This window comes from Nicotiana sylvestris, chromosome 1 (genome assembly GCF_000393655.2).
Source record: "Nicotiana sylvestris chromosome 1, ASM39365v2, whole genome shotgun sequence".
Taxonomy (NCBI): domain Eukaryota; kingdom Viridiplantae; phylum Streptophyta; class Magnoliopsida; order Solanales; family Solanaceae; genus Nicotiana; species Nicotiana sylvestris.
In genome coordinates, this window is record NC_091057.1 from 88,360,253 (window position 1) to 88,370,775 (window position 10,523).

The 10,523-nt window shown below is 36.6% G+C and overlaps 1 long non-coding RNA gene across 1 annotated transcript; it reads right to left on the reverse strand.

Moving 5' to 3' along the window:
* Positions 1–8,781: 8,781 nt before the first annotated feature.
* LOC138879988 (uncharacterized) lies at positions 8,782–9,694 on the reverse strand. Its single transcript, XR_011402728.1, has 2 exons — positions 9,279–9,694; positions 8,782–9,086 (listed from the first exon to the last, which is right to left on the reverse strand). It is a non-coding gene; the product is annotated as an uncharacterized lncRNA (long non-coding RNA).
* Between the last annotated feature and the right edge of the window lie 829 nt (positions 9,695–10,523).

Below are 10,523 nucleotides of genomic sequence, written 5' to 3' on the forward strand. Positions count from 1 at the left end.
AATGCAATTTTTCGTTTTTTGTTATTCTTAATAGTGTTTTATTTTGTTCTTTTTTCTTTTGTACTGTTCTTTTTATGTTGGTTGCGGTGACATGACATGCATGAAGAGTTTTCCGCTGAGTCTTAAAAGCCAATCTAATTCTGAAATAATAATCCAAGAAGTAGAATATGATGATGAAATAGAATATGATGAAGAAGCAGCATTTGAGGAAATCAGTAAAGAGCTAAAACAATTTGAAGAAAAACCAAAGCCTACTTTGAGTGAGACCGAAGCAATCAATTTAGGGGACCAGGATGATGTTAGGGAAACCAAGATAAGTGTGCATTTAGAACCACAAGTTAAGGAGGAAATAGTCAAAATATTGCTTGAGTATAAAAATGTCTTTGCATGGTCATATGATGATATGCCGGGCCTGAGCATTGATCTGGTAGTTCATAAATTGCCAACTGATCCAGCATTCCCTCATGTCAAGCAAAAGTTGTGAAAGTTCAAGACTGATATGAGTGTGAAGATCAAAGAAGAAATCACAAAGCAGCTTACTACAAAGGTCATTCGAGTCACTCGATATCCCACTTGGTTAGCCAATGTTGTGCCAGTACCAAAGAAGGATGGTAAGACCAGGGTCTGTGTTGATTACCGTGATCTTAACAAAGCAAGCCCAAATGATGATTTTCCATTGCCGAACATTCACATTCTGATCGATAATTGTGCCAAGCATGAGATTGGGTCTTTTGTGGACTGTTATGCGGGATATCACCAGATCTTGATGGATGAGGAAGATGCAGAAAAGACAACATTCATCACGCCATGGGGAACATACTGTTATCGAGTAATGCCATTTGGTTTGAAGAATGCTGGGGCAACTTACATGAGGACGATGACCACCATATTTCATGACATGATATAGAGGGAGATCGAGGTTTATATAGATGATGTGATCATAAAGTCAAAGAAGCAGTCTGACCATGTCAAGGACCTGAGGAAGTTTTTCCAAAGGCTCCGCAGGTACAACCTCAAGCTCAATCCAGCGAAATGTGCATTTGGTGTCCCGTCTGGGAAACTACTAGGATTCGTGGTCAGTCGATGCGGTATTGAGTTAGACCCGTCGAAGATCAAAGACATTCAAGAGTTACCACCGCCAAAGAACAAAACAGAGGTGATGAGTTTGCTTGGAAGGTTAAATTACATCAGCAGGTTCATTGCTCAGCTCACGACAACCTGTGAGCCCATCTTTAAGCTGCTGAAGAAATACGTTGCGGTCAAGTGGACTGACGAATGTCAAGAAGCATTTGATAAGATTAAGAGGTATCTGTCGAATCCACCTGTGTTGTTTCTACCAGAGCCTGGAAGACCTTTAATTCTCTATTTGATAGTCTTGGATAATTCTTTTGGCTGTGTATTGGGTCAACATGACGTCACGGGAAAGAAGGAACAAGAAATATATTACCTCAGTAAGAAGTTCACTCCCTATAAGGTTAAGTACACTCTGCTTGAGAGGACATGTTGCGCCCTGACTTGGGTGGCGCAAAAGTTGAAGCATTATCTATCTTTCTACACTATTTACCTCATTTCTCACATGGATCCTCTAAAGTATATCTTTCAGAAGCCTATGCCCACAAGAAGACTTGCAAAGTGGAAGATTTTACTTACAGAGTTTGACATCATCTATGTGACTCGGACCGCGATGAAAGCCCAAGCCTTGGCCGACCACTTGGCCGAGAATCCAGTGGATGATGAATATGAGCCATTAAAGACTTATTTTCCTAATGAAGAGGTCATGTGTGTTGACGAGGTTGACCATGATGAAAAGATAGGTTGGAAACTCTTCTTTGATGGAGCTGCTAACATGAAAGGGGTCGGAATAGGGGTTGTACTTATCTCTGAAACAGGGCAACACTACCCTGTAACAGCCCAGCTTCGCTGGTATATGGAACTGAGGCAGTTATACCTGCAGAAGTTGAGATTTCATCCCTTCGAATCATCTCGGAAGCCGAAATTGATGATGATGAGTGGGTCAAAACCAGGCTCGAGCAATTGAGTTTGATTGACGAGAAAAGATTGGCTGCAGTATGTCATGGTCAATTGTATCAGAAAAGAATGGCAAGAGCATACAACAAAAAGGTGCGTCCTCGGAAATTCGACGTGGGCCAGATGGTATTGAAATGCATCCTTCCTTATCAGGTGGAAGCCAAATACAAGTTCTCCTCAAACTGGCAGGGGCCATTCGTTGTGACAAGAGTGTTACCCAATGGTGCTTTTTATTTAACAGACATAGAAGGTAAATGTGTAGATATGACTATCAATTCTGATGCAGTTAAGAGGTACTATATATGATTTCTTTGCTTACCTTCAGTTGTATTTTGTACTTGGCATATTCAAAGTTGAAATGACGAAGACATTTTGTTCTACTACCCAGACACTTTCATCCTTTGTTACCCCTTTTGAGCTTTATTTATTTTCTTTCTACCCCTCTTTTGGAATCAGTAGTAGAAGTAGAGAATGAAAAAAATGATGATGAATGAGTGAAAATAAGAAAAAGGAAAAAAAAAAAAGGAAAAAGAAAAGAAAAAAAGAGGAAGAAAAGAAGGAAAAGGAAAAAAAGAAAGAAAAAAAAAGGGAAACAAAAACAAACAACTTTCAGTTTTGAACTACGTTCGACCTGATTCATTTTAAGGATACGTAGGCAGCCTCACGATTCGGCCCCATCAAAATTAAAATTAAAATTCCCCGGACCCAAAGAAACTGAGGCAGAAGTTTTGGTTTTGAAAAGATCTGATTCCAAAAGTTGTAATTTTGACCCCTTTTCGTCTTAAGTTAGTTTGAGCCTTCATGCCACCCTTTCTTTCTAACCCTGTCCAAAAGCCTACATTACGGTCCAAAGAAAGACCTTCCGATCAATCTTTGAGGATGCCAGGTCAAGCGAGATAGAGGTATGATTTGCATCATGGGTAACACTTTGTTCACGGGCGCAAGAGAGAATATTTAAAATGAGAGAGTCTTATTGGTGAAAACCCTCACTGGCACCGTAAAGCGATGGTGAGTTGAGAGAAAATTTAAAATGAGAGAGTCTTATTGATGAAAACCCTCGCGGGCACCGTAAAGCGATAGTGAGTTGAGAGATGAACAAATGAGAGAGGTTTATAGGTGAAAACCCTTCGGGACGCTACAAGTCGAATGAGGCTCATGACTTTACAGAGAAATTGGATCAGTGAAAGCCCGGTTTTGAAGTATGAAGACTCACATGAACTGAAAATATGATTGGTTGGACGGATTAGGCTGATCAGTCCGAAATGCATGTCATGATCATTGGAGTTGGCTGCTTCCCTCGGATAAGTCTTCTTTTCTCATTCTTCTTCATATAGTCATCTGTGCTCAAAATTTTCCTTTGTTCTTTTTGTCAAAAATCATTTCACTTTGCTCTTTGAGTCTATCTTTATGGGTCTCTTTTGAGTCAGCCCTTGTTGAACAAGCAGGAAAGGATTTCAAAGCCTACTACCAGCTTCTAAATTGCACAAAGCGGAGTCCGGCCAGGCACATCACAATTGACTTGATTTAGAATAAGCAGTATGGTGATAACTGAGGTTCAGGCAATCAAGTGAATCTTGAATTTTGAGAAAATACAAGGATTCAACAACTTTCAAAATGAAAACACAATGCAACAAGTGAGTGTGAGAGATTCAGGTCATGCAGAGGTTTTGTGGTCCAATTCTAATCAAAAGGTCAAACAACTTCTTGCTAGCCCGAAGCAGCTAATCAGAATGAAGCATGGCAGTGGCAGAAGCAGACACTCAGCAAGGATGCCACAAACTAACCACTACGTTTTCAAACTAACAAGATTTTATTTGTCTGAAACAGGGGCAAGAAAATTTTTAAATCCACAGGGACCTCCTATGGAAAAGCATGGTTCAGGGAGCAAGAAATTCTGTTCAGAATCCTCAAAGATGAGAACATGGCTCAGGTAAGTTCATTCTCAGTTCTCAGGACCCTCCTGGATAATGGGATTTAGTTTTTAAATTTCCAGGACCCTCCTGGATAATGGGATTTAGTTTTAAAATTTTCAGGACCCTCCTAGATAATGAGATTTAATTTAAAATTTTCAGGACCCTCATGGATAATGAGATTTAGTTTTTAAATTTTCAGGACCCTCCTAGACAATGAGATTTAGTTTTTAAATTCTCAGGACCCTCCTAGATAATAGGATTTAGTTTTTAAATTTTCAGGACCCTCCTAGACAATATGATTTAGTTTTTAAATTCTTAGGACCCTCCTGGATAATGGGATTTTTGTTTTTAAATTTTCAGGACCCTCCTGGATAATGGGATTTAGTTTTTAAATTTTCAGGACCCTCCTGGATAATGAGATTTAGTTTTTAAATTCTCAGGACCCTCCTGGATAATGGGATTTAATTTAAATTTTTCAAGACCGTCCTAGATAATGAGATTTAGTTTTTAAATTTTCATGACCCTCCTGGATAATCGGATTTAGGTTTTAAATTTCAGGACCCTCCTGGATAATGGGATTTAGTTTTTAAATTCTCATGACCATCCTGGATAATGGGATTTAGTTTTTAAATTTTCAAGACCCTCTTGGACAATGAGATTTAGTTTTTAAATTCTCAGGACCCTCATGGATAATGGGATTTAATTTAAAAATTTTAGAACCTCCTGGATAATGAGATTTAGTTTTTAAATTTTCAGGACCCTCCTGGATAATGGGATTTAGTTTTTAAATTCTCAGGACCCTCCTGGACATTGAGATTTAGTTTTTAAATTCTCAAGACCCTCCTGGATAATGAGATTTAATTTAAAATTTTTAGGACCCTCCTGGATAATGGGTTTTAGTTTTTAAATTTTTAGGACCCTCCTGGATAATGAAATTTAGTTATTAAATTCTCAGGACCCTCCTGGATAATGGGATTTAATTTTAAATTTGCAGGACCCTCCTGAATAATGAGATTTAGTTTTAAAATTTTCAGGACCCTCATGGATAATGAGATTTAATTTTAAGTTTTAGCGTAAGTTCTCCCTTTAGAAAATATAATTTAGCTTTAAAGTTATCACTCTTAAGATGAGATTTAATTCAAAGTTTTCAGGGCCCTCCTGGATAATGGGATTTAGCTTTTAAATTCTTAGAGCTCTGTAGGTAACATGATCCGATTAACAATCACAAATATGCCCAGATCCCAAACTGGGGCAGAAAATTTCTTTTGTTTTGACTGTTTTGGCAATCAGGCGCCCACCAGGATAACGAGGAAATACAGTTCGAGTTTTTGGTAATCAGGCACCCACCTGGATAACGAGGGAATACAATTCAAGTTTCTGGTAATTAGGCACCCACCTGAATAACAAGGGAATACAGTTTCGAGTTTTGGTAATCAGGCGCTCACCTGGATAATGAGGGAATACAATTTCAAGTTGTTGGCGATCAGGCACTCACCTGGATAACGAGGGAACACAATTCAAGTTGTTGGTAATCAGGCTCCCACCTGGATAACGAGGAAACTCATTTTATACCAATGTCAAGCTATTGGCAGGCGCCCACCTGGAGAACGAGGGAATTCATTTCAGAGTTACTTTCAATTCGCAAATTCAAGAAGCATCAGGAGCCCGCCTGAAGAACAGGGTCCACTTTTCAGTCTCATGTTGAAGATAAAGTAGAGATTCAAGGAAGATTCAAGACAAGAAGCAGATATGATCTTGTATTTTTCTTTTACTTTTGCTGTAATTTTTCCGTTTTATTTCGATGTAATGGCAGGAACAGCGGACCGGAACCTCGACGACACTTCACTCGACTCTCCACCTCGGTATACTCCATCATTTTACGCACTTCTAAACTACATGTGACCTAATTCCTTTATAGCCAAGGATATGTAGGCAGCTCAGATACCAGTGCTCAGTCACATTCTCTTCATTTCTCTTGGTTTTTGGTCTCTCTAAATAAGGGCCGGGTCAAAAAAAATGTCTAGTCGTTCTTTGTTTGAAAATACTTCGTATTTCCAGTCAAAGAGGGGCAGTTGTACACATGTGATTTTTGACCTTCCCCAAGATTTTACATATTTTAGCGTTCAAATATTTATTTTAGGTCTAATATTGCTATTTTCACTAGTTTTAATCTTTTTGCTTTATTTTTCTCTTAAGGCGAAAACTACAAAAATATTTTCCTTTATTTTAGCAAGTTGATATTTTGTTTCGTTAGTTTTACCTTTGAAGAAAAAAATACAAAAATAGTTTTGACATTTTATTTTGCCTAAAGATAAGAAGAAAATTTCAAAAAATAAAATTTGCTTATTTTAGTTTTAAAGTTGTAGGTCTTCAATAAGTGTTGAGTAGCATTAAGATTTCTTTAATTTGGTTATTTTGTTTTCATTTTAGTTATTTCCTATTATTTTAGATAATTAGTATTTTTGGGGTTTATCTTTAGAAGAAAAGAAGAAAAAAAACAAAGAAAAAGAAGAAATTAGAAAAGAAAGAATGGAGATAGCAAATCTAAAACAAGAAACGGAAAATGCTTTCCTTTGGTTATAGCAAATAGCAGTGATTGATTGGCATTTAAATTTGCTTGGCAATTTTTATTTATTAACTTTGAATAGTTAATTGTTTTTTTTTTTCCTAATATTTAGTAACATATTACTAGGAGTTAGCATTAAGATGTATAGTATTTTTTTTTAATTAATATTTTATTACATTTATCTTAACACTCTTCATCACAAAATATTCTCTCAATCCCTTTAGCAGTGCACGTCCCTCACCTACACATATTTTATTTTTTGTCATTTTGCACACACTATAATTTTGATGCTAGCCTTTGATTCCATTGGGGTCCATATGTTTTGGGCCTTTTCTTCTTAATTGGATATTACCCACAAAGGAAAAGAAGAGAAAAGGAGACCTATCTGGGGAGGGATCAGCAGTACACCACAAAAAGAAAAGACACACTGCAAACAAGGAGGGGGAGCAGATCGGTGCCCTACCCTAGCTTCCAAGAGATCAGCCGTTATTTATATTTTGGAGGTCATATCATTGGGAGTTTCTGGGAACAAAAAAGGATATGAATTAAAAAGAATATGGCTGCCTTCATCTTCTTCTTCAGTTAGGACTCAACTAATTAAAATGGCTCCCTTCTTCATTAAACACAAAAACACACAAACGAATTTTTGAACTTAGATACACTCAACTATTTCATCTTCTCTGAAAGAAAGAAGCAGCCATGAGAGAGCGACCTTCCACCCAGAACCAAAAGCTTCAGCCGCTGATCTTCTTCTTCTTCCTCTAACAAAAAACACCAGCCGCACCCTCCTCCATCAAAGAACGACTCAACACAGCAACCCTTCTGCTGCTTCTTCAGCCACACACACACATGATTTAAAAAAACAGAAGAGTCGAGGAGGTTCCGTTGGTCCTGTTCAAGTTCTGAAAATTCGTTCGAGGTTATTTTCATGGTCCGCGGATCAATCTCTTTCTGCTGTTGCATTTTTCAGTCAGAGATCAATTGCTGGGTTCCTGTAACCGAGTTCTCATTAATAGAAAGGAAAGCTTGACGAGGTCCAATTCTCTTCACCGATCCTACTTGGATTTTCTATTTATATTCTCTTATTTCTAATATCTTTTTATCTTAATTGTTCCGTCGTGATTGCTGCGTAAATAATTCTTGATTTCTACTTGAGTGAGTGAAAAATGATTTCATGATTTCGCTAGGAATTCAATTTGTTTAAATCTGAAAGTACTACTGTATTTGGAAAATGGACAATTGTGATTTGATTACAAATTTGGATGATAACTGGATCATAGGTGGTTGGGGTTAAATGCACAGAATTCAACTTTAGATATTTTATTGTTTCTGTTATTTCCTTATTACTTTCATATTATTCGTTAAGTGTATGTTTAGGCCGATTTCAGTTGGGTAGGCAAGCCGTAGGATTTTGTTCGTTTCAAGGCGAGGATTCATTCCCTTAGTTAAATTTATCCGGGGAATGCCCCGAAGGACTTGTATATATTTTATTCCGGGGAATGCCCCGTAATACTTGTATTTGGAGGCCGAAAGTAGAGCTTGCAGTCTTTTATTTTTATTTTTCTTTTATTAGGTGAGGACGACCTTGAGCCTCGTGTGTGTTTATTTTTCTGTGTTTGTTTTACCTCAACTTGAATATTTTAAAAGCCGATTAGATCAAGTATGCAACCGTACTAGTTACGGGACTTGGGGAGTGTCTAACACCTTCTCCCCGAGTCAAATGAACCCCTTACCCGAATCTCTGGTGCGGACTTAATTTGGAGTCCAAAATGTTTTAAAAGGAAAATCATTTTTAAAATAAAAACGGTGACCTGACACACCGAAGCAAGTGTCAGGTGGCGACTCTGAGTTATCTCCTTTTGAACACATTTTGTCACTTTCTAATTGAAAATCGTTTTCGAGCTTTACTAAATCTTTTATTTATTTTTAAGAGGGTTTAGCGAGGTTTGATAAAAAAAAGGGTATGACAAACATGAATTGGAAAAAGCTCTCATGGTCATTTAAAAGTAGGATCACAACTTTGTACGGATTGAATTTTGAACGTGCATCATTGGATATCAACAATTGGGCTTGGAGTCCATTGGACTCCAAACTTACTGGCAGATCCAGTCCTAATAAGACTATGGCCTAAATTACATTTTATGGTCAGTAAATAATTATAGAAAATAACTTCTTTTCAAAGCAAACTAATATTGCCGTCCAAACTCAGATTTTCTACACTACCAGAAAATTAACTGCAGAATAGAACATCAAATTTTGTGCTTGCATTCAAAATTCACAGCTAACTAAATCTCAGAATTTACAATTACAACTCCTTTAGTTACATTTTGCAATGAGTTTACATGAACATGCACTTGTAACAAAAATACAGTCATCTATACCAATATCCAGGTCTAAACAATGAAAAAAACTAAATGCCAGCTTATTCCTGACTAACAGCAATGATTTTGATATTTATGATATTCCATTTTTGGCCTCAAATTGAACAGCTGAGCAATTAGTAACTAGATCTGCCAGTACAACCATACACGCCACAACAACAGCCGTTTTCATCATCAACTAACGCCAAAACTTCTTATCTGAACACGAACTTGTAATTGCATTTTTAGTAGATTCATTCTTAACAATCATGATATACAAATCAGTAGTAACATCTAATGAACCTTAATAAATAAAAACACATTCTCATATTTTACCTACTATCATTCTACAATAAGCATGTTTCATTGATTCAGAAATGAAAATCACATAATCAGGGAGGTAAGTAATACCTTGATAGCAGTAATAAGTCCTTAAAATTGCCAAATAATGGCTGAAAAATGCGACAATTTGGAATTCAGCTACCAGTTGACAGAGAACATCCACGCATCAATGATAAACCTAACTAGATCAACTTAGAAGCCCAGAAATGCAGGATGAATACAGTTTTCTGAAACAAACTACAACTTTTGAATTGTTTTGATTACAAAAATTTGCTTCAGATTCTACTGTTTTTCTCCTTTTCCAGAACTTTTTTTTTTTGGTTTCAAGTTTTTTCTGTATCAAACTTGAACTTTTTAGAGTGTTTATTTCTTTTTAGAGAGGTTAATATTGAATGAAAATAAACGTGTTCCTTTCTGCCCAAAATTTCATCCGTTATATAAAGTGTAGGAATTGAATTATATCAGAGAAAATGGGAAAGGATATAGGGAAAATGTCCGCTAAAAATTAGGGGGGAGAGCATCTGTTTTATAACAGAAAATGGACAGATTAGCATCTTTTCTAACAGCTGTCCCTTTTAACTTCTAAGTTACAACCCTTTTTATCCCAATCTGACCTATTTATTGTATTTTAGTCCCTCTTTTATCTATAGAACCTTCTCAAACAGTTATAGCCTAAGATTCTTTCATATTTAAAGACTAAATTGCCCTTCCAACCTTTTGTAATTACCCCTCCCTTTATCTTGCCTTCAATTAAAACTCTAGATGTGAATTCGAATTACAGAAACAAACAATACCTTAAACCGCAATTAATTAACACCCAATTAACTAATATTAAAAATAAAAATAAGTACACAACGGACTATATTTTAGGAGACTTAAACCACATGCTAAAGAGAATTGCCTAAACAACACTAATTTGTTGATGATTCCAAAAAGAAAGAAAAACTCACAACATTAACGTGACTGAAATTCAAAGAGAAAAGAAAAGGAAAGTAGATATACCCTTAAACGGAGCTAGAACAACAGATTAAACGCCAATAAGCAACTATACAAACACTAACTCTTGATTCGACCAAATTTTGTCAACCATGTAATTAGTCGAAACTAACGTCAATACATTGTTCTCGTTGAGAACAATCAAATGACGTTAATTTCAATCTCACACAGACCCAGATTGGGAAAAAGAAAAGAAAAAACAAGAAATGAAATAAGGGAAAGAAGTCTAGGGTTTCAGGGTATTCTAGATACGAAATTCGGAATATTTGGTGGGGGTTTTTTTTGGGGAAAACAATGATAGACTAGGGTGAGGGGAAG